This window comes from Scyliorhinus torazame, chromosome 8, assembly GCF_047496885.1.
Source record: "Scyliorhinus torazame isolate Kashiwa2021f chromosome 8, sScyTor2.1, whole genome shotgun sequence".
Lineage (NCBI taxonomy): Eukaryota > Metazoa > Chordata > Chondrichthyes > Carcharhiniformes > Scyliorhinidae > Scyliorhinus > Scyliorhinus torazame.
In genome coordinates, this window is record NC_092714.1 from 281,714,139 (window position 1) to 281,741,083 (window position 26,945).

At 49.4% G+C, this 26,945-nt stretch overlaps 1 protein-coding gene across 1 annotated transcript in view; it reads left to right on the forward strand.

The window, feature by feature from the left end:
• Positions 1–26,945, forward strand: part of fer1l4 (fer-1 like family member 4) — a 527,478-nt gene that overhangs the window by 393,072 nt on the left and 107,461 nt on the right. The window lies entirely within an intron of this gene.

Sequence of the window (26,945 nt, forward strand, 5' to 3'; positions counted from 1 at the left end):
TTCTTTGTGGCCCTCACAAAACTGGCGACAAAGAACAAAGAAATGTACAGCACAGGAACAGGCCCTTCAGCCCTCCAAGCCCGTGCCGACCATGCTGCCCGACTAAACTACAATCTTCTACACTTCCTGGGTCCGTATCCTTCTATTCCCATCCTATTCATATATTTGTCAAGATGCCCCTTAAATGTCCCTATCGTCCCTGCTTCCACTACCTCCTCCGGTAGCGAATTCCAGGCACCCACTACCCTCTGCGTAAAAAACTTGCCTCGTACATCTACTCTAAACCTTGCCCCTCTCACCTTAAACCTTTGCCCCCTAGTAATTGACCCCTCTACCCTGGGGAAAAGCCTCTGACTATCCACTCTGTCTATGCCCCTCATAATTTTGTATACCTCTATCAGGTCTCCCCTCAACCTCCTTCGTTCCAGTGAGAACAAACCGAGTTTATTCAACCGCTCCTCATAGCTAATGCCCTCCATACCAGGCAACATTCTGGTAAATCTCTTCTGCACCCTCTCTAAAGCCTCCACATCCTTCTGGTAGTGTGGCGACCAGAATTGAACACTATACTCCAAGTGTGGCCTAACTAAGGTTCTCTACAGCTGGCAACATGACTTGCCAATTCTTATACTCAATGCCCCAGCCAATGAAGGCAAGCATGCCATATGCCTTCTTGACTACCTTCTCTACCTGTGTTGCCCCTTTCAGTGACCTGTGGACCTGTACTCCTAGATCTCTTTGACTTTCAATACTCTTGAGGGTTCTACCATTCACTGTATATTCCCTACCTGCATTAGACCTTCCAAAATGCATTACCTCACATTTGTCCGGATTAAACTCCATCTGCCATCTCTCCGCCCAAGTCTCCAGACAATCTAAATCCTGCTGTATCCTCCGACAGTCCTCATCACTATCCGCAATTCCACCAACCTTTGTGTCGTCTGCAAACTTACTAATCAGACCAGTTACATTTTCCTCCAAATCATTTATATATACTACAAAGAGCAAAGGTCCCAGCACTGATCCCTGTGGAACACCACTGGTCACAGCCCTCCAATTAGAAAAGCATCCCTCCATTGCTACTCTCTGCCTTCTATGGCCTAGCCAGTTCTGTATCCACCTTGCCAGCTCACCCCTGATCCCGTGTGACTTCACCTTTTGTACTAGTCTACCATGATGGACCTTGTCAAAGGCCTTACTGAAGTCCATATAGACAACATCTACTGCCCTACCTGCATCAATCATCTTAGTGACCTCCTCGAAAAACTCTATCAAGTTAGTGAGACACGACCTCCCCTTCACAAAACCGTGCTGCCTCTCACTAATACGTCCATTTGCTTCCAAATGGGAGTAGATCCTGTCTCGAAGAATTCTCTCCAGTAATTTCCCTACCACTGAAGTAAGGCTCACCGGCCTGTAGTTCCCGGGATTATCCTTGCTACCCTTCTTAAACAGAGGAACAACATTGGCTATTCTCCAGTCCTCCGGGACATCCCCTGAAGACAGCGAGGATCCAAAGATTTCTGTCAAGGCCTCAGCAATTTCCTCTCCAGCCTCCTTCAGTATTCTGGGGTAGATCCCATCAGGCCCTGGGGACTTATCTACCTTAATATTTTTTAAGACACCCAACACCTCGTCTTTTTGGATCACAATGCGACCCAGGCTATCTACACCCCCTTCTCCAGACTCAACATCTACCAATTCCTTCTCTTTGGTGAATACTGATGCAAAGTATTCATTTAGTACCTCGCCCATTTCCTCTGGCTCCACACATAGATTCCCTTGCCTATCCTTCAGTGGGCCAACCCTTTCCCTGGCTACCCTCTTGCTTTTTATGTACGTGTAAAAAGCCTTGGGATTTTCCTTAACCCTGTTTGCCAATGACTTTTCGTGACCCCTTCTAGCCCTCCTGACTCCTTGCTTAAGTTCCTTCCTACTTTCCTTATATTCCACGCAGGCTTCGTCTGTTCCCAGCTTTTTAGCCCTGACAAATGCCTCCTTTTTCTTTTTGACGAGGCCTACAATATCACTCGTCATCCAAGGTTCCCGAAAATTGCCGTATTTCTCTTTCTTCCTCACAGGAACATGCCGGTCCTGTATTCCTTTCAACTGCCACTTGAAAGCCTCCCACATGTCAGATGTTGATTTGCCCTCAAACATCCGCCCCCAATCTAGGTTCTTCAGTTCCCGCCTAATATTGTTATAATTAGCCTTCCCCCAATTTAGCACATTCATCCTCGGACCACTCTTATCCTTGTCCACCAGTACTTTAAAACTTACTGAATTGTGGTCACTGTTACCAAAATGCTCCCCTACTGAAACATCTACCACCTGGCCGGGCTCATTCCCCAATACCAGGTCCAGTACCGCCCCTTCCCTAGTTGGACTGTCTACATATTGTTTTAAGAAGCCCTCCTGGATGCTCCTTACAAACTCCACCCTTTAACAAGGGTTAAAGTGAATAGCTGTCTACGCTGCTGAAGCCACCTCCCTGGATTTTTGTTGGATACAGGTTGGAAGTTGTTTTCTATTATACCATGCCTCTGTACGGACGTTTGGATGTTTTTGATGCTGCGCTGGAAAGCTGGAACCAGTACGCACAACGGATGCATTACTATTTCCGGGCAAACAATATCACCGAAAACGAGCGCCAGGTGGCCATATTGCTCACCGCCTGCGGGCCGCATACGTTTGGGGTGATTAGGAGCCTTACGTACCCAGCTGCGCCGGACACCAAGACGTTTGATGAACTTGTGACCTTAGTGGGGCAACATTTTAACTCAACCCCGTCCACAATAGTCCAGTGTTACCGGTTTAATACCGCTGAGAGGACCCCAGGAGAATCCCTTGCAGAGTTTCTATCCAGGCTACACAGGATTGCGGAGTACTGTGACTATGGTGAGACCTTTTCAGAAATTTTACGCAACCGTTTGGTTTGCGGTATTAACAATGCGGCCAATGTTAGCTAAGCCGACCTTGACTTTACACCCGGCCATTCAGATAGTATTGTCGCGAGAGAGCGCAGAACGGGGAGTGCAAGAGCTACAGGGAATGGAGGTGCACGCCTTGGGGCGCAACCCCTTCTGTCCAAATGCGTATCCCCGCACCCCTGCAGCACCTTGGGCGGGCCGGCGTCCGGATCGACACCAGTGGCCGCCGGACGTTCCTCCCCGAAGGGAGCCTTCTCCAGAACCAATGGATGAGGAGCCATGTCCGTGTCAGACTTGTAGACGCCGACCCCGTCGCAGACGCTGGTCCTGGGGGCGCCAGAGGCACCGTCATTCCGACAGAAACTGGGGCCAGCCCAGGGACCGTACCTTCCATTTGGATGAACCTGCGGCGACTATTCCCGAGGACGTGGAGACGGAGGACGACTGCCTGCAGCTGCATTGTGTGGCAGCTCCCCGTGTGGCCCCCATTAAGGTGACAGTATGGGTCAATGGTCACCCACTTGAGATGGAGTTGGACACTGGTGCAACAGTCTTCGTGATCGCACAGAGGACATTCGACCGCATCAAGCAGGGTATACAGACCCTTACATTAACCGATACACAGGCCAGGTTGGCCATCTACATGGGGGAACCATTGGACATTGCAGGAACTACGATGACCGGTGTTGCTTATGGACGCCAGGAGGGGCGTTTCCCACTTATCGTAGGAAACGCCCAGGGGCTGGTTAGCACACAGCTAAATCGCTGGCTTTGAAAGCAGACCAAGGCAGGCCAGCAGCACGGTTCAATTCCCATACCAGCCTCCCCGAACAGGCGCCGGAATGTGGCGACTAGGGGCTTTTCACAGTAACTTCATTGAAGCCTACTTGTGACAATAAGCGATTTTCATTTTATTTCGTGGTGCGCGGCCACAGGCCCAGCCTGTTGGGTCGGGTCTGGTTACACCACTTATGGTTGTGGAAGGTTAGCGGAGGTGCTAGGACGGTACCCAGATGTATTTCCAGCCCGGTTTGGGGAAGATAAAAGGGGCCCCAGCTGTATCCAGGAGCCACGCTGCGCTATTTCCAGGCGCGCCCGGTGTCTTACGCCTTGCTCGAGAAGGTAGAAGCGAAGGTAGAAGCCAGATGCCACAGTTCGCTTGTGTGGCGACTATAAACTTACAGTGAATACGGCTTCCAGGCTCGACCGATATCCAATGCCTCGCATAGAAGATCTCCACGCGAAGCTTGCAGGCGGACTCTCCTTCACGAAATTAGATATGAGTTACGCCCACCTACAGTTGGAGCTGGACCCTGCCTCCCAGCCATATGTAACTATTAATACACACCGGGGTCTGTATGAATATACACGGTTGCCTTTTGGAGTATCCTCTGCCTGCGCTATCTTTCAGCGCGTGATGGCGGGCACCTTGAGAGGTTTACCGCGTGTCGCTGTTTACATAGACGACGCTTTGATTATGGGGACGTCGGAGCAGGAACATTTGGAAAATTTGGAGGCTGTCCTTAGATGCTTCTTTGAGGCTGGAGTCCGTTTACATCGTACAAAGTGTCTTTCAGGCGAAGGAAGTAGTCTACCTGGGTTATCGGGTGGACCGCAAAGGTTTGCACCCCGTCGCAGAGAAGGTGCGCGCAATTCAACAGGCCCCCGCCCCGACTGACACTTCGCATCTTCGTTCTTTTCTCGGTCTCGTAAACTATTACGGGAAGTTCCTCCCCAATCTGGCAACTACGCTGGCCCCCTTACACCTGCTGCTAAAGAAAAATCACACCTGGGTTTGGGGTCAGCCGCAAGAAACCGCTTTCCGGCGGGTAAAACAACAATTGTCGTCATCTGGGTTACTAACCCACTATGATCCTGGAAAGCCTTTGCTCATCACGTGTGATGCATCCCCGTATGGTATTGGGGCCGTCCTGTCCCACAAGATGGAGAACGGGGCCGAGCGGCCGATAACTTTCGCCTCCCGCACATTGACTGCAGCGGAGAAAAAGTACGCGCAGATCGAGAAGGAGGGCCTGGCGGTGGTCTTTGCAGTGAAACGCTTCCACCAGTATGTATATGGCCGCCATTTCACTGTCGTAACTGATCATAAGCCTCTGCTGGGGCTTTTCAGAGACGATAAGCCAATTCCGCCCATTGCTTCCGCACGGATCCAGCGCTGGGCTTTGTTGCTCGCTGCCTACGAGTATTCTCGAGGGCATAAACCAAGGACCCAGATAGCGAATGCCAATGCACTGAGCCGATTGCCTTTGTCGACCGGCCGCGTATAGACCCCCACAACCAGTGAGGTGGTTGCAAATTTTATGGACTCCTTGCCTGTCACGGCATCACAGATCCGTGAGTGGACCCAGACCGAGCCAGTCCTGTCAAAGGTTCGGCACATAGTCCTGTATGGTGGGCAACATAGACAGCTCCCAGGCGAGTTGGGAGTATGAGCTTCCCCAATGAGGGGGGCGGAGAAATCATTAGCAGATTCCCGGCATAAATAAAGCTGGCCAGTTTGGAACCAGCTAGAGAGGAGAGAGCAGTGGTGGAGTACTGCTGCTGCTATTGTATATATATGTAATTGTAAATAAAGTTATTTCTTTCATTCTACAAACTCGTGCTGGATTCTTCGTGGCCCTCACAAAAGGAGGCATTTGGTCAAATTATCATTCTGGGAGCTGAAATGTGTCCCCAACAAGTTTGAAACCTTCACCAATGTACTGTACTGTTCAGAGGCTCCCTCCTCTGTCGTATACAGGTACTGCAGAACAATTTGCCGAACCCATTGAAAAAGAGGTCCATTGTTTGCGATATTGCCATTTGCGAAGTTTCACAGGAACGTCACCTCGTGAACACAGGCACGTTATCATATTTAATCATATTCAATGTGAAAAGATTAAAATTCAGTTATAAACTTCACCACTTGCATTTCAAGGACAAGCTTTAAGTGACAGCTTCCTTAAGAATATAAAAACAGGAGCAGGGATGAAGCATTTGAATCCTGAGCCTCCTCCACAATGAAGATCCTTGAGCTCAATTCCATTCTCCCTTCTAATCCCCATTCTTTTCTTTCATGGGATGTGGTATTATTAGCTGTTACCCAACCCTAGTTGCTTTCCTGAAGGTGGTTGTGAGCTGCCTTCTTGAACCGCTGCAGTCCCTGACATGTAGGTACATCCACTGTGCTGTTAGGGAGGGAGTTCCAGGATTTTGACCCAGCGACAGTGAAGGAACGGTGATATATTTCCAAGTCAGGGTGGTGAGTGACTGGGAGGGGAACCTCCAGGTGGTGGGGTTCCCAGGTATCTGCTGCTCTTGACCTTTTTCTATTCGTTCATAGGGTGTGGTCAGAAAGACCAACATTTATTGCCCATCAACCTGAGTGTCTCACTCGGCCATTTCAGTTATGAGTCACCCCCATTGCTGTGGGTCTGGAGTCACATGTAGACCAGACCGGGTAAGGACGGCAGATTTCCTCCCTAAAGGACATTAGTGACCCAGATGGGTTTTTACAACAATCGACAATGGTTTCATGGTCAGCATTAGACTTTTAATTCCAGATGTTTTATTGAGTTTGAATTCCACCATCAGCTATGATGGGATTTGAACCTGGGACCCCAGTGCATCACCCTGGGTCACTAGATTGCTAGATCAATGAATGACAATACCACCACCTCACCTCTGGTGGTAGGGATCACGGGTTTGCAAAGTGCTGTAGAACACAGAACATAGAACATTACAGCGCAGTACAGGCCCTTCGGCCCTCGATGTTGCCCCGACCTGTGAAACCACTCTAAAGCCCATCTACACTATTCCCTTATCATCCATATGTCTGTCCAATGATCATTTAAATGCCCTTAATGTTGGCGAGTCCACTACTGCTGCAGGCAGGGCATTCCACGCCCTTACTACTCTCTGAGTAGAGAACTTACCTCTGACATCTGTCCTATATCTATCTCCCCTCAATTTAAAGCTATGTCCCCTTGTGCTAGACATCACCACCCGAGGAAAAGGGCTCTCACTGTCCACCCTATCTAATCCTCTGATCATCTTGTATGCCTCAATTAAGTCACCCCTTAACCTTCTCTCTAACGAAACAGCCTTACGTCCCTCAGCCTTTCCTCATAAGATCTTCCCTCCACACCAGGCACCATCCTGGTAAATCTCCTCTGCACCCTTTCCAATGCTTCCACATCCTTCCTATAATGCGGCGACCAGAACTGCACGCAATACTCCAAATGCAGCCGCACCAGAGTTTTGTACAGCTGCAACATGACCTCATGGCTCCGAAACTCAATCCCTCTACCAATAAAAGCTAACACACCGTACGCCTTCTTAACAACCCTCTCAACCTGGGTGGCAACTTTCAGGGATCTATGTACATGGACACCGAGATCTCTCTGCTCATCCACACTACCAAGAATCTTACCATTAGCCCAGTACTCTGTATTCCTGTTACTCCTTCCAAAATGAATCACCTCACACTTTTCTGCATTAAACTCCATTTGTCACCTCTCAGCCCAGCTCTGCAGTTTATCTATGTCCCTCTGTAACTTGTAACATCCTTCCGCACTGTCCACAACTCCACCGACTTTAGTGTCATCTCCAAATTTACTCACCCATCCTTCTACGCCCTCCTCCAGGTCATTTATAAAAATGACAAACAGCAGTGGTCCCAAAACAGATCCTTGTGGAACACCACTAGTAACTGGACTCCAGGCTGAACAGTTCCCATCAACCACCACCCTCTGTCTTCTTCCAGCTAGCCAATTTCTGATCCAAACTGCTAAATCACCCTGAATCCCATGCCTCTGTATTTCTGCAATAGCCTACCGTGGGGAACCTTATCAAACGCTTTACTGAAATCCATATACACCACATCAACTGCTTTACCCTCGTCCACCTGTTTGGTCACCTATTGATGGGTCTTGGTGAGTTGTTGCACTGAATTATGTAGATGGTACACATGGCTGCTATAGTGCGTCGGAGGAAGTGGATGTTGAGGGTGGTGAATGAAGAGTCAATTAAGCGGGACTGCTTTGTCCTGGATGGTGTTGAGCTTCTTGAGTGTTGTTGGAGCTGTACTCATCCAGGCAAGTGGAGAGTATTCCATCACACTCCTGACTTGTGTCTTGTAGATGGTGGACAGGCTTTGGGGACCTGGAGGTGAGTAACTTGCTGTAGGATTCCGAGCCTTTGGCCTGCTCTGGTAGCCACAGTATTGATATGACTAATCCAGTTCCATTTCTGGTCAACAGTAAACCCCACAATGTTGTATTCCTACCCGTAGAGGGTCTGTAATCTTATCCACGTAGGGTTTGCACCAGGAACCCGGGTTCGATTCCCGACTTGGGTCACTGTCTGTGCGGAGTCTGCACACTCTCCCAGTGTCTGCGTGGCCTTCCTTCGAGTGCTCCGGTTTCCTCCCACAATTCCCAAAAGCCATGCTTGAAGGGTGAATTGGACATTCTGAATTCTCCCTCAGTGTACCGAAACAGGCGCCGGAATGTGGCGACTAGGGGATTTTCACAGTAACTTCATTGCAGTGTTAATGTAAGCCTACTTGTGACAATAATAAAGATTATTGTTATTCTCGTCCATGTAGGGTTTGTATTCTCGTCCGTGTAGGGTTTGTATTCTTGCCCGTGTAGGGTTTGTATTCTTGCCCGTGTAGGGTTTGTATTCTTGCCCATGTAGGGTTTGTATACTCGTCCATGTAGGGTTTGTATTCTTGCCCGTGTAGGGTTTGTATTCTCGTCCGTGTAGGGTTTGTATTCTTGCCCGTGTAGGGTTTGTATACTCATCCATGTAGGGTTTGTATTCTTGCCCGTGTAGGGTTTGTATTCTCATCCGTGTAGGGTTTGTATTCTTGCCTGCGTAGGGTTTGTATTCTTGCCCGTGTAGGGTTTGTATTCTTGCCCGTGTAGGGTTTGTATTCTTACCTGTGTAGGGTTTGTATTCTTGCCCGTGTAGGGTTTGTATTCTTGCCCGCGTAGGGTTTGTATTTTTACCTGTGTAGGGTTTGTATTCTTGCCCGTGTAGGGTTTGTATTCTTACCCGTGTAGGGTTTGTATTCTCGTCCGTATAGGGTTTGTATTCTTGCCTGCGTAGGGTTTGTATTCTTGCCCGTGTAGGGTTTGTATTCTTGCCCGCGTAGGGTTTGTATTTTTACCTGTGTAGGGTTTGTATTCTTGCCCCTGTAGGGTTTGTATTCTTGCCCGTGTAGGGATTGTATTCTCGTCCGTGTAGGGTTTGTATTCTCGTCCGTGTAGGGTTTGTATTCTTGCCCGCGTAGGGTTTGTATTCTTGCCCGCGTAGGGTTTGTATTCTTGCCCGTGCAGGGAATGTATTCTCGTCCGTGTAGGGTTTGTATTCTCGTCCGTGTAGAGTTGGTCCTTGGATATTCTTTGGACCTGGATATTGGTCAGGCTGGGATGTGTCTTGGAGTGGGATGTTCTTCGGACTGGGATCTTATTCAGAATGGGAGGTGTTTGTGTTGGGGTATGTGTCGGTCTGGGATGTCCTTCCAGTGGGCTGTACCTTCCACTGGGATGTGTCTCCCACTCGGGCTCGAGGGAACTTGTGCTACTGGGGTCTCGGACTGACTTTACCGTCTCTCCTCGGTTGGATCACCAGGTTGGTGCATGTTAGGCTGGAGATAATTTATTGTTTGAATCATATATTTTGAGACTAAAATTTTGTACAAAATGGAAGGACTTGGCCTGATTTGCAAGTAAACCTTGTCCCAGAAATTACTTGACCTGTACGGTAGTTGATGGGCCGAGTGGCCTAATTATAAGACCATAAGACATAGGAGCGGAAGTAAGGCCATTCGGCCCATCGAGTCCACTCCACCATTCAATCATGGCTGATTTCAACTCCATTTACCCGCTCTCTCTCCATAGCCCTTAATTCCTCGAGAAATCAAGAATTTATCAACTTCTGTCTTAAAGACACTCAACGTCCCGGCCTCCACCGCCCTCTGTGGCAATGAATTCCACAGACCCACCACTCTCTGGCTGAAGAAATTTCTCCTCATCTCTGTTCTAAAGTGACTCCCTTTTATTCTAAGGCTGTGCCCCCGGGTCCTAGTCTCCCCTGCTAATGGAAACAACTTCCCTACATCCACCCTATCTAAGCCATTCATTATCTTGTAAGTTTCTATTAGATCTCCCCTCAACCTCCTAAACTCCAATGAATATAATCCCAGGATCCTCAGACGTTCATCGTATGTTAGGCCTACCATTCCTGGGATCATCCGTGTGAATCTCCGCTGGACCCGCTCCAGTGCCAGTATGTCCTTCCTGAGGTGTGGGGCCCAAAATTGCTCACAGTATTCTAAATGGGGCCTAACTAATGCTTTATAAAGCTTCAGAAGTACATCCCTGCTTTTATATTTCAAGCCTCTTGAGATGAATGACAACATTGCATTTGCATTCTTAATTACGGACTCAACCTGCAAGTTTACCTTTAGAGAATCCTGGACTAGGACTCCCAAGTCCCTTTGCACTTCAGCATTATGAATTTTGTCACCGTTTAGAAAATAGTCCATGCCTCTATTCTTTTTTCCAAAGTGCAAGACCTCGCACTTGCCCACGTTGAATTTCATCAGCCATTTCTTGGACCACTCTCCTAAACTGTCTAAATCTTTCTGCAGCCTCCCCACCTCCTCCATATTACCTGCCCCTCCACCTATCTTTGTATCATCGGCAAACTTAGCCAGAATGCCCCCAGTCCCGTCATCTAGATCGTTAATATATAAAGAGAACAGCTGTGGCCCCAACACTGAACCCTGCGGGACACCACTCGTCACCGGTTGCCATTCCGAAAAAGAACCTTTTATCCCAACTTTCTGCCTGACAGCCAATCGTCAATCCATGTTAGTACCTTGCCTCGAATACCATGGGCCCTTATTTTACTCAGCAGTCTCCCGTGAGGCACCTTATCAAAGGCCTTTTGGAAGTCAAAATAGATAACATCCATTGGCTCTCCTTGGTCTAACCTATTTGTTATCTCTTCAAAGAACTCTAACAGGTTTGTCAGGCACGACCTCCCCTTACTAAATCCATGCTGACTTGTCCTAATCCGACCCTGCACTTCCAAGAATTTAGAAATCTCATCCTTAACAATGGATTCTAGAATCTTGCCAACAACCGAGGTTAGGCTAATTGGCCTATAATTTTCCATCTTTTTCCTTGTTCCCTTCTTGAACAGGGGGGTTACAACAGCGATTTTCCAATCCTCTGGGACTTTCCCGGACTCCAGTGACTTTTGAAAGATCATAACTAACGCCTCCACTATTTCTTCAGCTATCTCCTTCAGAACTCTAGGATGTAGTCCATCTGGGCCCGGAGATTTATCAATTTTTAGACCTCTTAGTTTCTCTAGCACTTTCTCCTTTGTGATGGCTACCATATTCAACTCTGCCCCCTGACTCTCCGGAATTGGTGGGATATTACTCATGTCTTCTACTGTGAAGACTGACGCAAAGTACTTATTTAGTTCCTCAGCTATTTCCTTGTCTCCCATCACAAAATTACCAGCGTCATTTTGGAGCGGCCCAATGTCAACTTTTGCCTCCCGTTTGTTTTTAATGTATTTTTTTTTAAAATATGTTTTATTGAAATTTTTTTCCCAAACAACAATTTTCCCCTCTTACAAAGCAAACGCAACAATAACAATACAGAAATTTTTAACAATACACAAGTAACAAAACCCCTTTATCTTTGACCTAAACTAAACTAAACCCCCCCCCCTCCCCCTCCCCCCCCCCCCTTCCCCCTGGGTTGCTGCTGCTGGTCATCTGTCTTCCCTCTAACGTTCCCCTAGGTAGTCGAGAAATGGCTGCCACCACCTGGTGAACCCTTGAGCCGATCCTCTCAGGGCAAACTTTATCTGCTCCAGTTTAATGAACCCCGCCATATCATTTACCCAGGCCTCCAGTCCGGGAGGTTTCGCCTCCTTCCACATGAGTAGGATCCTGCGCCGGGCTACTAGGGACGCAAAGGCCACAACGTCGGCCTCTTTCGCCTCCTGCACTCCCGGCTCTTCCGCAACTCCAAATAGAGCTAACCCCCAGCCTGGTTTGACCCGGGCCTTCACCACCCGCAAAATCACTCCCGTCACTCCCTTCCAATACCCTTCCAGTGCCGGGCACGCCCAAAACATATGTGCGTGGTTTGCCGGGCTCCCGCCACACCTCCCACATTTGTCCTCCACTCCAAAGAACCTGCTCAATCTTGCTCCCGTTATGTGTGCTCTATGTAGCACCTTAAATTGAATCAGGCTAAGCCTGGCGCATGAGGAAGAGGAATTTACCCTGCTTAGGGCATCAGCCCACATACCCTCCTCTATCTCCTCCCCTAGTTCTTCTTCCCACTTTCCTTTTAGTTCGCCCACCGACTCCTCCCCCTCTTCCCTCATCTCTCTGTAAATCTCTGACACCTTGCCCTCTCCGACCCACACCCCTGAAAGCACCCTGTCCTGTATCCCCTGTGTCGGGAGCAAAGGAAATTCCCTCACCTGTTGTCTAGTAAACGCCCTCACCTGCATATATCTCAAGAAATTTCCCCGGGGCAACTTATACTTTTCCTCCAATGCTCCCAAGCTCGCAAAAGTCCCATCTATAAATAAATCTCCCACCCTCCTAATTCCCAACTGGTACCAGCTCTGAAATCCTCCATCCATTCTTCCTGGGGCGAACCTATGGTTGTTCCTGATAGGGGACCCCACCAGGGCTCCCCGCACCCCTCTCTGTCGCCTCCACTGTCCCCAGATATTCAGTGTTGCCGCCACCACCGGGTTCGTGGTAAACTTTTTAGGTGAGATCGGTAGCGGCGCCGTCACCAGCGCCTCTAAACTCGTCCCTTTACAGGACTTTCTCTCCAGTCTTTTCCACGCCGCTCCCTCACCCTCCATCATCCATTTACGTATCATTGCCACATTGGCGGCCCAATAGTAATCGGTTTTTAATGTATTTAAAGAAACTTTTACTATCATTCCTAATGTTACTGGCTAGCCTACCTTCATATTTGATCCTCTCTTTCCTTATTTCTCTCTTTGTTATCCTCTGTTTGTTTTTGTAGCCTTCCCAATCTTCTGACTTCCCACTACTCTTTGCCACATTATAGGCTTTCTCTTTTGCTTTGATGCATTCCCTAACTTCCTTTGTCAGCCATGGCTGCCTAATCCCCCCTCTGATAACCTTTCTTTTCTTTGGGATGAACCTCTGCACTGTGTCCTCAATTACTCCCAGAAACTCCTGCCATTGCTGTTCTACTGTCTTTCCCACTAGGCTCTGCTCCCAGTCGATTTTCGTCAGTTCCTCCCTCATGCCCCTGTAGTTACCTTTATTTAACTGTAACACCTTTACATCTGATTCTACCTTCTTTCTTTCAAATTGCAGACTGAATTCCACCATATTATGATCACTGCCTCCTAAGTGCTCCCTTACTTTAAGATCTTTAATCAAGTCTGGCTCATTACATAACACTAAGTCCAGAATGGCCTGTTCCCTCGTGGGCTCCATCACAAGCTGTTCCAAAAAGCCCTCCTGTAAACATTCAATGAATTCCCTTTCCTTGGGTCCACTGGCAGCATTATTTACCCAGTCCACCTGCATATTGAAGTCCCCCATGATCACTGTGACCTTGCCTTTCTGACATGCACTTTCTATTTCGTGGTGCATTTTGTGCCCCCGGTCCTGACCCCTGTTAGGAGGCCTGTACATAACTCCCATTATGGTTTTTTTGCCTTTGTGGTTCCTCAACTCTACCCACACAGACTCCACATCATCTGACCCTATGTCATTTAGTGCTATTGATTTAATTTCATTCCTAATTAACAAGGCAACCCCGCCTCCTCTGCCCACCTCCCTGTCTTTTCGCTAGGTTGTGAATCCCTGGATGTTTAAATGCCAGTCCTGAACCCCCTGCAACCATGTCTCTGTGATGCCTACCACATCATACCTGCCAGTCACAATCTGGGCCACAAGCTCATCTACCTTGTTCCGTACACTGCGCGCATTTAAATATAGCACCTTTAATTCTCTATTGACCGTCCCTTTTTGTTTTCTTAGTGTGGTGGACCTTGGTTTACTGAGCCTTTCCATACACTGTGTCATATTTTGTGGGATGGGGACTATCGTAACCTCTCCTGAGTTTTGTCTTTTCGTGCTTTTTTGTATTCCTAAGCAGCTACGCTTCCCACTGATTACTTCACCTCTTGGTTCCCTGACTTTCCCTTCCCCCCAATCTTTAGTTTAAAGTCCTATTGACCACCCTATTTATTCTTTTCGCCAGAACACTGGTCCCAGCTCGGTTCAGGTGGAGACCATCCCAACGGTATAGGTCCCCCCTGTCCCAAAACTGATGCCAGTGTCCCATGAAAAGGAACCCCTCTTTCCCACACCACTCTTTCAGCCACGTGTTAACTTCCCTTATTCTTGCCTCCCTATGCCAATTTGCACGTGGCTCGGGCAGTAATCCGGAGATTATGACCATTGAGGACCTGTTTTTTTAATTTGAATCCTAGCTCTTTATAATCTCTAAACAGGTCCTCTTTCCTAGACTTGCCTATGTTGTTGGTACCGACATGGAACTCAACAACTGGATCCTCCCCCTCCCTCTCCAGTATCCTTTCAAGCCGGTCAGAGATGTCCCGCACCCTAGCACCGGGCAGGCAACATACCATGCGGGACTCTTTATCCTGCTCACAAAGGATACTATCTATCCCCCTGCTAATAGAATCCCCTACAACTACAACTTGCCTATTTACTCCCTCCCCTTGAATGGCCTGCTGAACCATGTTGCCTTGGTCAGCTGACTCATCCTTCCTGCAGCCCTGTTCGCCATCCACACAGGGAGCAAGTGCCTCATACCTGTTGGACAGAGTCAAGGGCTGAGGCTCCTGAGTTCCTGACTGCTAGTTCCCTTTACCTGCCTGACTTGCAGTCACACCCTGCTGTCCCTGGCCACTGGCAGGATTTAAACTACTTACTCTGACAGGTGTGACTGCCTCCTGAAACACAGTGTCCAGGTAAGTCTCCCCCTCCCGGATGTGCCTCAGTGTTTGAAGCTCAGACTCCAGCTCATCAACTCTGAGCCGGAGCTCTTCGAGCAGCCAACACTTACTGCAGATGTGGTCGCTGCAGCTCGCAATGGGATCTGCCAGCTCCCACATCAAGCAGCTCAAGCACATCACCTGACCAGCCATCACTAATTAATTAATTAGTTTAATTTAAGTTTATGAGTTTAGCTGTGTTTTTTTTTTAAATTTGGGGCAGATTTGCTATCAACCACTCAGATCACAGCTTCCCTCTGACGTCACTTTTGGGGAAAAAACTGGAAAACAGGAAGTTTCCGTTAGGTTTTTATACTCACAAAGACTGCTACTGCTCCGAACGGCTCCCGAAATTAGGCCCGAAGAAAGAGAGAGAACAAAACAGTAGGGAAAAAGCACCTTCTCCCACTCTTCACCGAATTACCTCACTGCACCAAATTCTCACTCGGTCTGTATCTCTCTCACTCAGGCGGTGTGTCCTTGACCTGCGCAATGCTTACTAATGTGCGCTTTCTGTCTGTCTTTTATACAGACTTTAGGATGACTCACACTAAAACTTCAAAGAGAAGAATACAATGTGTACCTTTGTGCCCCTTAACAGGCCTCAGGTGACTGCCCGATAACTGCCTCTCAGCAATTAGGGTGGGGGCAGCTTCAGCCAATCAGACACTAATCTACACTGCACTTTTAACTGAAAAACAGCACAATTAGATGAACCACTTACCTTTCCTGGTTACCTCACTGCACCAAATTACCAAATTCTCACTCGGTCTGTATCTCTCTCACTCAGGCTGTGTGTCCTTGACCTGCGCAATTCTGCTCCTATGTCTTATGGTCTAAGCTGGTTAATTGTCTGGGTCACAATAACATTGATTTATGGGGTATTTAATGAAGGTGAAGAGAGTCAGACGAGTAACATAAAGAAGATGTTTATTTCTAACACGTACTATTTACAAATGGGTCCGGTTGGAATTGACCTGGTCCCCTCTCTGTGACAAAGAACAAAGAAAAGTACAACAGGAACAGGCCCTTCGGCCCTCCAAGCCCGTGCCGACCATGCTGCCCGACTAAACTACAATCTTCTACACTTCCTGGGTCCGTATCCCTCTATTCCCATCCTATTCTTGTATTTGTCAAGATGCCCCTTAAATGTCACTATCGTCCCTGCTTCCACCACATCCTCCGGCAGCGAGTTCCAGACACCCACTACCCTCTGTGTAAAAAACTTGCCTCGTACATCTCCTCTAAACCTTGCCCCTCGCACCTTAAACCTATGCCCCCTAGTAATTGACCCCTCTACCCTGGGGAAAAGCCTCTGACTATCCACTCTGTCTATGCCCCTCATAATTTTGTAGACCTCTATCAGGTTGCCCCTCAACCTCCGTCGTTCCAGTGAGAACAAACCGAGTTTATTCAACCGCTCATAGCTAATGCCCTCCATACCAGGCAACATTCTGGTAAATCGCTTCTGCACCCTCTCTAAAGCCTCCACATCCTTCTGGTAGTGTGGCGACCAGAATTGAACACTATACTCCAAGTGTGGCCTAACTGAGGTTCTATGCAACTGCAACATGACTTGCCAATTCTTATACTCAACGCCCCAGCCAATGAAGGCAAGCATGTCGTATGCCTTCTTGACTACCTTCTCCACAAGTGTTGCCCCTTTCAGTGACCTGTGGACCTGTACACCTAGATCTCTCTGGCTTTCAATACTCTTGAGGGTTCTATCATTCACTGTATATTCCCGACCTGCATTAGACCTTCCAAAATGCATTACCTCACATTTGTCTGGATTAAACTCCATCTGCCATCTCTCCGCCCAAGTCTCCAAATGATCTAAAGCCTGCTGTATCCTCTGACAGTCCTCATCGCTATCCGCAATTCCACCAACCTTTGTGTCGTCTGCAAACCGACTAATCAGACCAGTTACATTTTCCTCCAAATCATTTATATATACTACGAACAGCAAAGGTCCCAGCACTGATCCCTGTGGAACACCACTAGTCACAGCCCTCCAATTAGAAAAGCACCTTTCCATTGCTACTCTCTGCCTTCTATGACCTAGCCAGTTCTGTATCCACCTTGCCAGCTCACCCCTGATCCCGTGTGACTTCACCTTTTGTACTAGTCTACCATGAGGGACCTTGTCAAAGGCCTTACTGAAGTCCATATAGACAACATCCACTGCCCTCCCCTACCTGCATCAATCATCTTTGTGATCTCTTCGAAAAACTCTATCAAGTTAGTGAGACACGACCTCCCCTTCACAAAACCATGCTGCCTCTCACGAATATGTCCATTTGCTTCCAAATGGGAGTAGATCCTGTCTCGAAGAATTCTCTCCAGTAATTTCCCTATCACTGACGTAAGGCTCACCGGCCTGTAGTTCCTTGGAATATCCTTGCTACCCTTCTTAAACAAAGGAACAACACTGGCTATTCTCCAGTCCTCCGGGAGATCACCTGAAGACAGTGAGGATCCAAAGATTTCTGTCAAGGCCTCAGCAATTTCCTCTCTAGCCTCCTTCAGGATTCTGGGGTAGATCCCATCAGGCCCTGGGGACTTATAGAACATAGAACATAGAACATTACAGCGCAGTACAGGCCCTTCGGCCCTCGATGTTGCGCCGACCTGGGAAACCACTCTAAAGCCCATCTACTCTATTCCCTTATCGTCCATATGTCTATCCACTGACCATTTGAATGCCCTTAGTGTTGGTGAGTCCACTACTGTTGCAGGCAGGGCATTCCACGCCGTTACTACTCTCTGAGTAAAGAACCTGCCTCTGACATCTGTCTTACATCTATCTCTCCTCAATTTAAAGCTATGTCCCCTCGTGCTAGACATCACCATCCGAGGAAAAAGGCTCTCACTGTCCACCCCATCCAATCCTCTGATCATCTTGTATGCCTCAATTAAGCCACCTCTTAACCTTCCTCTCTCTAACGAAAACAGCCTCAAGTCCCTCAGCCTTTTCTCATAAGATCTTCCCATCATACCAGGCAACATTCTGGTAAATCTCCTCTGCACCCTTTGCAATGCTTCCACATCCTTCCTATAATGCGGTGACCAGTATTGCACGCAATACTCCAAATGCGGCCACACCAGAGTTTTGTACAGCTGCAACATGACCTCATGGCTCAGAAACTCAATCCCTCTACCAATAAAAGCTAACACACCGTACGCCTTCTTAACAACCCTCTCAACCTTGGTGGCAACTTTCAGGGATCAATGTACATGGACACCGAGATCTCTCTGCTCATCCACACTGCCAAGAATCTTACCATTAGCCCAGTACTCTGTCTTCCTGTTATTCCTTCCAAAATGAATCACCTCACACTTTTCTGCATTAAACTGCATTTGCCACCTCTCAGCCCAGCGCTGCAGCTTATCTATGTCCCTCTGTAACTTGTAACATCCTTCTGCACTGTCCACAACTCCACCGACTTTAGTGTCATCTGCAAATTTACTCACCCATCCTTCTACGCCCTTCTCCAGGTCATTTATAAAAATGACAAACAGCAGTGGCCCCAAAACAGATCCTTGTGGTACACCACTAGTAACTGGACTCCAGTCTGAACATTTCCCATCAACCAGCACCCTTTGTCTTCTTCCAGCTAGCCAATTGCTGATCCAAACTGCTAAATCACCCTGAATCCCATGCCTCCGTATTTCCTGCAGTAGCCTACCGTGGGGAACCTTATCAAACGCTTTACTGAAATCCATATACATCACATCAACTGCTTTACCCTCATCCACCTGTTTGGTCACCTTCTCAAAGAACTCAATAAGGTATGTGAGGCACGACCTACCCTTCACAAAACCGTGTTGACTATCTCTAATCAAATTATTCCTTTCCAGATGATTATGCATTCTATCTCTTATAAACCTTTCCAAGACTTTGCCCACAACAGAAGTAAGGCTCACTGGTCTATAAGAACTAGGAACAGGAGTAGGCCATCTGGCCCCTCGAGCCTGCTCCGCCATTTAATGAGATCATGGCTGATCTTTGTGGACTCAGCTCCACTCTCCGGCCCGTACACCATATCCCCGAATCCCTTTATTCTTTAGAAAGGCATCTATCTTTTTCTTAAAACCATGTTTCCGTAATGGCCACTAAATCATAGTCATTCACCATGATTTGCGCTATCAACTCATTTACCTTATTTCGTATACTACGAGCATTTAGGTAAAGTACACTTACGCTGTTTTTTATGTCTTTGTTATGAATCCTAACACCTTGATCAGTAACTTTTCGCAATTTATTTTTCCTCTTACCCTTTCTCCTAATTTTCCTTGTCTTTGAACCCATATCTCTACATAATAACCTGTCACGTAACCTGCTGCCTTGATCTCCATTAACCATTATACTGTCCATAGCTTTACATTTCCCTTCCCCCCAACTTGCTATTTTAAAGTCCTTGTGACCAACCTATTTATCCTATTCGCTAGAACACTGGTCCCAGAATGGTTCAGGTGAAGACCGTCCCAACGGTACAGGTCCCTCCTGCCCCAGTACTGATGCCAATGCCCCATGAAATGGAATCCCTCTTTCCCGCACCACTCCTTTAGCCACGTGTTAACTTCTCTAATTTTCTCAACCCTATGCCAATTGGCACGTGGCTCGGGTAGTAATCCAGAGATTATAACCCTGGAGGACCTGTTCTTTAATTTAGTCCCTAGTGTTTGATAATCCCCAAACAGGTCCTCTTTCCTAGTCTTACCTATGTTGTTAGTCCCAACGTGGACCACAACAACTGGATTCTCCCCCTCCGTCTCCAAAATCCTTTCAAGCCGATCAGAGATGTCCCTCACCCTGGCACCGGGCAGGCAACATCCCATGCGGGACTCTCGATATGGCTTACAAAGGATGCCATCAATCCCCCTAATTATAGAATCCTCTACAACTACCACTTGTCTTTTTGCTCCCCCCTCTTGAATGGCTTCCTGTACCACGGTGCAGTGGTCAGTCAACGCATCCTCCCTACAGCCCTCTTCCTCATCCACACAGGGAGCAAGTACCTCATACCTGTTGGACAAGGTCAAGGGCTGAGGCTCCTCAACTCCTAAACTCAGGATCTCCCTACCTGCCTCCCTTGCAGTCACACCACTCTGTCCCTGACCACTGACCGAATTACCAGTACTTATTCTACCGGGTGTGACTGCCTCCTGAAACAAAGCGTCCAGGTAATGTTCCCCCTCCCTGATGTGCCGCAGTGTGTGCAGCTCGGTCTCCAGCTCATCAATTCTGAGCCGAAGTTCCTCGAGCAGCCAACACTTGCTGCAGATGTGGTCACTGACGGTCTCAATGGGATCCACCAGTTCCATCATCATACAGCAACAGCACATCCCCTGTCCAGCCATATTCAACTAGTTAATTAATTTAAATATTATTTTTCTAAAAAAAATGTCTTTATAGAACCTCAAGGATAAACCCGAACACCAACAAAAACACAGCCACTCACCCGAACTCAGTCACTCACCTAAACTCAGATGCACTCTGTTCCAATCAGCACTCGGTCACTCACCTAAACTCAGATGCACTCTGTTCCAATCAGCACTCCGTGACTAAAGGCACTCCTGCCACACCTTTTGTGCACTCACCTCTCCCAGCACTGTCCGGGCTCTCTCTCCTCCCGCGCTGTTTTCGCTGTCCCGGCTCTCTCTGCTCCCGCGCTGTTTTTGCTGTCCCAGCTCTCTCCTCCCGTGCTGTTTTCGCTGTCCCGGCTCTCTCTGCTCCCGCACTGTTTTCGCTGTCCCGGCTCTCTCCTCCAGCGCTGTTTTCGCTGTCCCGGGTCTCTCTGCTCCCGCGCTGTTTTTGCTGTCCCGGCTCCCTCCTCCCGCGCTTTTTAAATCTCCCGGCTCTCTCCTCCGGCGCTGTTTTCGCTGTCCCGGCTCTCTCCTCCCGCGCTTTTTAAATCACCCGGCTCTCTCCTCCGGCGCTGTTTTCGCTGTCCCGGCTCTCTCCTCCTGCGCTGTTTTCGCTGTCCCGGCTCTCTCCTCACGTGCTTTTTAAATCACCCGGCTCTCTCCTCCGGCGCTGTTTTCGCTGTCCCGGCTCTCTCCTCCGGCGCTGTTTTCGCTGTCCCGGCTCTCTCCTCCGGCGCTGTTTCCATTGTGCCCATCCCCTACCTTAATATTTTTCAAGACACCCAACACCTCGTCTTTTTGGATCTCAATGTGACCCAGGCTATCTACACACCCTTCCCCAGACTCAACATCCACCAATTCCTTCTCTTTGGTGAATACTGATGCAAAGTATTCATTTAGTAAACTGTCGGTCAGTTCCTATGTGGTTGACCTTATATACACACGAAAATAACCAAGCAGTTAGCGGGGGTGCTCATACTCCTCAAACCACACATGGAAAACAATAGAGCCAAACAACCCCCACCCCGTGTGCACCATGCAAGTTGTTACAATCCCTCCTCCGCCCATGTGCAGCATGTAGGTTATTACAACCCCTCTCCGCCCCGTGTGTAGCATACAGGTTATTACAACCCCTCTCCGCCCCGTGTGTAGCATACAGATTATTACAACCCCCCTCCGTCCCGTGTGCAGCATACAGGTTATTACAACCCCCCTCCACCCTGTGTGCAGCATACAGGTTATTACAACCCCCTCCGCCCCATGTGCAACATACAGGTTATTACAACCCCCTCCACCCCATGTGCAACATACAGGTTATTACAACCCCCTCCGCCCCATGTGCAACATACAGGTTATTACAAACCCCTCCGCCCCGTGTGCATCATGCAGGTTATTACAATCCCACCTCCGCCCCGTGTGCACCATGCAGGTTATTACAACCCCCCTCCACCCCGTGTGCAGCATACAGGTTATTACAAACCCCCTCCGCCCCGTGTGCAGCATACAGGTTATTACAACCCCCTCCGCCCCATGTGCATCATGCAGGTTATTACAATCCCACCTCCACCCCGTGTGCACCATGCAGGTTATTACAACCCCCCTCCGCCCCGTGTGCACCATGCAGGTTATTACAACCCCCCTCTCTGCCCCGTGTGCATCATGCAGGTTATTACAACCCCTCTCTGCCCCGTGTGCAGCATGCAGGTTATTACAATCCCCCCTCCGCCCCATGTGCATCATGCAGGTTATTACAATCCCCCCTCCGCCCCATGTGCATCATGCAGGTTATTACAATTCCCCCTCCGCCCCATGTGCATCATGCAGGTTATTACAATTCCCCCTCCGCCCCATGTGCATCATGCAGGTTATTACAATTCCCCCTCCGCCCCATGTGCATCATGCAGGTTATTACAATCCCCCCTCCGCCCCATGTGCATCATGCAGGTTATTACAATTCCCCCTCCGCCCCATGTGCATCATGCAGGTTATTACAATTCCCCCTCCGCCCCATGTGCATCATGCAGGTTATTACAATCCCCCCTCCGCCCCATGTGCATCATGCAGGTTATTACAATTCCCCCTCCGCCCCATGTGCATCATGCAGGTTATTACAATCCCCCCTCCGCCCCATGTGCATCATGCAGGTTATTACAATTCCCCCTCCGCCCCATGTGCATCATGCAGGTTATTACAATCCCCCCTCCGCCCCATGTGCATCATGCAGGTTATTACCACTCCCCCTCCGCCCCGTGTGCATCATGCAGGTTATTACCACTCCCCCCCCCCCCCCCCCCCCCCCCCCCCCCCACAAAGTCCGAAGACCCACAGAAATTTACAAAATTCTAACAGGATTAGACAGGGTAGATTGAGAAAGAATGTTCCCGATGGTGGGGGGAGTCCAGAACTAGGGGTCATAGTTTGAGGATAAGGGGTAAACCTTTTAGGACTGAGGTGAGGAGACATTTCTTCACCCAGAGAGCGGTGAATCTGTGGAATTCACTATCACAGGAAGTAGTTGAGGCCAAAATGTGTGAATTCGATACAGCTCTTGAGGCTAAAGGGATCCAGGGATATGGGGGGGGGGGGGGGGGCGATCAGGGTATTGAACATGATGATCAGCCATCATCATAATGAATGGCGGAACAGGCTCAAAGGGCCGAATGGCCTCCTCCTGCTTCTATTTTCTATGTTTCTATGTACACCTGAAGGGGGAAATGAAGATGAGGAGCGGAGAAAGAAGACGTTAATAACACCGACGGTGAGGGTCTGACAAGGGGAGGTGACTTAACACGTCAGCATTCGCAATGGACGTGCCTGGACGAGGTTCGAATGAGAATTGGTGCGCAGCCAATAGCAGAGCCAACCTCTGGATCCGAACTGACGCAATTGGTAGCACCGCCTTATCCTCGCAAAATCTTATGCGCTATGATTAAAATAAATGGCGGCCGTAAACGATTTGGTGGAAGTGTTTAGCTCTGAAGACGACCGCCAGACCTTCTTGTCCAATGTGGACAAAATTACATTCAGCAGCTGTCAAGGAGGCAAAAGATATTGGACAGACCTGGCCATCACTCATCTGGTGGGAAAGGACGGCACCCATTCCATACGGCGATGCGTCACAGGTCAAATAAAGGGGTTTCGCAGCATCAAAATGAGTACTTTGGACGAAACCAACATCCATTTCACCAAATAAAACGCAGTCTCCTGGTCAATGCGCCAAACCCAGAAGAAAATGGAGGGGGGGCAATATTGTTGCCAAATTCAGTTTAAAACGACCGTAATAATCCAAGAAGGAGCGAAGCTCTGTCATAGCACACGATGCTTGGCCATCGTTATCGCACTCAATCGGCAACTGGGTACAGGGCATCCTGGGCCAACCCGGAGCCTAAATTAACCACCTCCTTCGCATTGAAGATGCACTTCGCTTTACATAGGCTGACGCCATTTTCTGAAACACACTGTAAAACTGCCTCAAGGTTTTGAGGTGTTCCGTCTCCGTCGCCCCCATAATTAACATATCGTCAAGATAGACAGCAACGCGCGGGAGACCTTGCAATATACCCTCCATGACACACTGAAACACACCACATGCCAAGGAGATACCAAATTAGAAGTCGGATAAACTCATAAATCCTTATGGGTGTTGATCGTAACGTATTTTTGTGAGGCCCCGAGGCCTCATGCAGTTTGAGCTGCAAATAATCATTGCTCATATCCAATTTTGTGAATGTGGAGCCACTGTGGGCGGCAAGGTAGCACAGTGGTTAGCACTGTTGCTTCACAGCGCCCGGGACTCGGGTTTGATTCCCGGCTTGGGGCACTGTCTGTGCGGAGTCCGCAAGTTCTCCTCATGTTTGCGTGGGTTTCCTCCGGTTGTTCCGGTTTCCTCCCACAAGTCCCGAAAGATGTGCTTGTTGGGTGAATTGGACATTCTGAATTCTCCCTCAGTGTACCTGAACAGGTGCCGGAATGTGGCGACTAGGGGCTTTTCACAGTAACTTCATTGCAGTGTTAATGTAAGCCTACTTGTGACAATAAAGATTATTAGATTATTATTACCTGCCAGTGTGGCGTATAGAGCTTTGATATGAGGGCGACGTTATTCGGTAAGCGAGTCACAACTTTCTGAGTAAGTGAGTCAAGCATTCTGCTGAAATGAAATGAAAATTGTTTATTGTCACAAGTAGGCTTCAATGAAGTTACTGTGAAAAGCCCCTAGTCACCACATTCCGGCGCCTGTTCGGGGAGGCTGGTACGGGAATTGAACCGTGCTGCTGGCCTGCCTTGGTCTGCTTTAAAAGCCAGCGATTTAGCCCAGTGTGCTAAACCTGCCCCAGCTTACGCGGATTGAGGGCAATTCCCAGCCCAGCGGACATTCTAACGGCTGTGGCTGGAGTTAGCGCTGAAGAACTTGACAGCTGGAAATGCTTTTAATCGCCCCACTTACCACAATCGAAGATGGATCAGAGAAGGCCTGCCCCCCCCCCCCCCCCACCCTTCCCCGAGGTGTCCGAGGTGCATCCACCGCCCATGTCAGTGAGGAGAGGAGGGACACCCTCTTTCCCAGGGTGGGCGGCAGACTCAAGCCCGGCCTCCTGAACACTGCCCAGGAGGAGGTGGCGGGGGCAGTCTGCACTGCAGCCTCACTAGGAGGCGACAGCTTGTCAGCTTGTGATCCGGAGGGTGGGGGTGTGGTGACTGTATAGTACTAGTAATTCACCAGTGTATTAGTATCATGTTCTGCCATTGTGTTACAGCTATGTTATGTTGTTGACCCTGTGGGCTCCACCTATGGGTCATTGTGTGGCTTCACCCACAGGGGGATATGTTGGGGCATGTACGAGCTCCGCCCATGGCTCCTCCCCTTGAAAGGAAGTATAAAGAACAGTTGACCTGTAGGCGGTTCACAGTATTGTACCAGTCGCAGGCAGGCACTGTTCTAAGCTGATTAAAACCACGGTTTACTTCTACTCGTGTCTTTGAGTGAATTGATGGTCACATCAATTTAATCAGCTTAAACACAACTATGGAATCAGCCCTCAAACCTGACCGACTGGAACTCGATCCGCAGGCTGCGGAGGCGAAATAAATTTTTTTGCACTGGCTTTAATGCTTCAAGGCCTATCTCGCCGCGTCGTCCACGCCTTCCGTCAACGATGAACAGAAGCTGAGCCTCCTCCACGCACGGGTGAGCCATCGCATTTCTGTTCAACTCGACGAGGCCTCCTCCTATGCAGATGCCCTCGCGATGTTCGAACGTCTCTACGTGCGGCCTGTGAACGAGGTCTACGCGCGACACATCCTCACCACTCGCCGCCAGCGCCCCGGGGAGTCGCTAGGTGACTACCTACGCGACCTCAAAGCCCTCACACACAACTGTAATTACCAGGCTGTTACGGCCACTCAGCACATGGAACTCGCCGTCCGAGACGTCTACGTGGCGGGAGTCCGGTCGAATTATGTGAGACAGCACCTGCTCGAAAAGGGTGCCCAGGATCTGGATGACACAGTAAAGTTAGCCACCTCTCTGGAGGTTGCGTTTCAGAGCCTTACTGCGTTCCCGGCTGACCATGCGACCCCCTCGTGGGCCCCCGACCAAAGACTTACCCAGGCCTGTGCCGCGCGGCCGCCCACCCATCATGGGGGGGCTACCCTGCTATTTTTGCGGCCAGTCTCAACACCCCCGACAGCACTGTCCGGCCCGCAACGCGAAATGCAGCAGTTGCAGGAGAAAAGGACACTTCGCCAAAGTCTGCCTGGCCAGGTCCAAGAACTCTAACTCACAGACCTGATCCTCAGACTCACAGGCCCACAGACCCCGCAGGGTGGCAGCGTGTCTGCCGACTCCGCCCCCTGCAGATGCCTCAGCCTCGTGCTATCAGTGGGGGCAGCCATCTTCCAGCCCTCACAGCACGTGCGACTCACGGGGGCCGCCATCTTGGCCACCCTCCCCACTAGGCCGGCCACGTGCGATCCATGGGGGGCCGCCATCTTGGACGTCATCTTCCTCACCCCCCGCCACGCTCGATCAATGGGGGCCGCCATCTTGGCCGCCATCTGCTACGCTGCTCGACGTGTATGATCAATATGGACAGTCATCGCGGGGCCGCCCCAGCACCTCCGACCACGCCGCCGGCTACCCGCAGCTCAGCGCGGTCACCCTGGACCAGTCGCGACCCAAGCACCTCCGGAGCTCCATGATGGCCGTCCGGGTTGACAGGCACGAGACGTCTTGCCTCTTCGACTCCGGGCGCACAGAGAACTTCATTCATCCAGACATGGTAAGACGCTGCTCGCTCTCAATTTTCCCTGCGCAACAAACCATCTCCCTCGCCTCTGGGTCACACTCGGTGCAAATCCAAGGGTGCACTACCGCAACCCTAGCGATACAGGGCGCTGAGTACGCTAACTTTAAATTATATGTGCTCCCAGACCTCTGCGCTCCTCTCCTATTGGGACTTGACTTCCAATGTAACCTCAGGAGCCTAACCCTGAAGTTCGGGGGCCCCTGCCCCTACTCACCATATGCAGCCTCGCGACCCTAAAAGTCGACCCTCCCCCTCTCTTCGCAAACCTCACCGC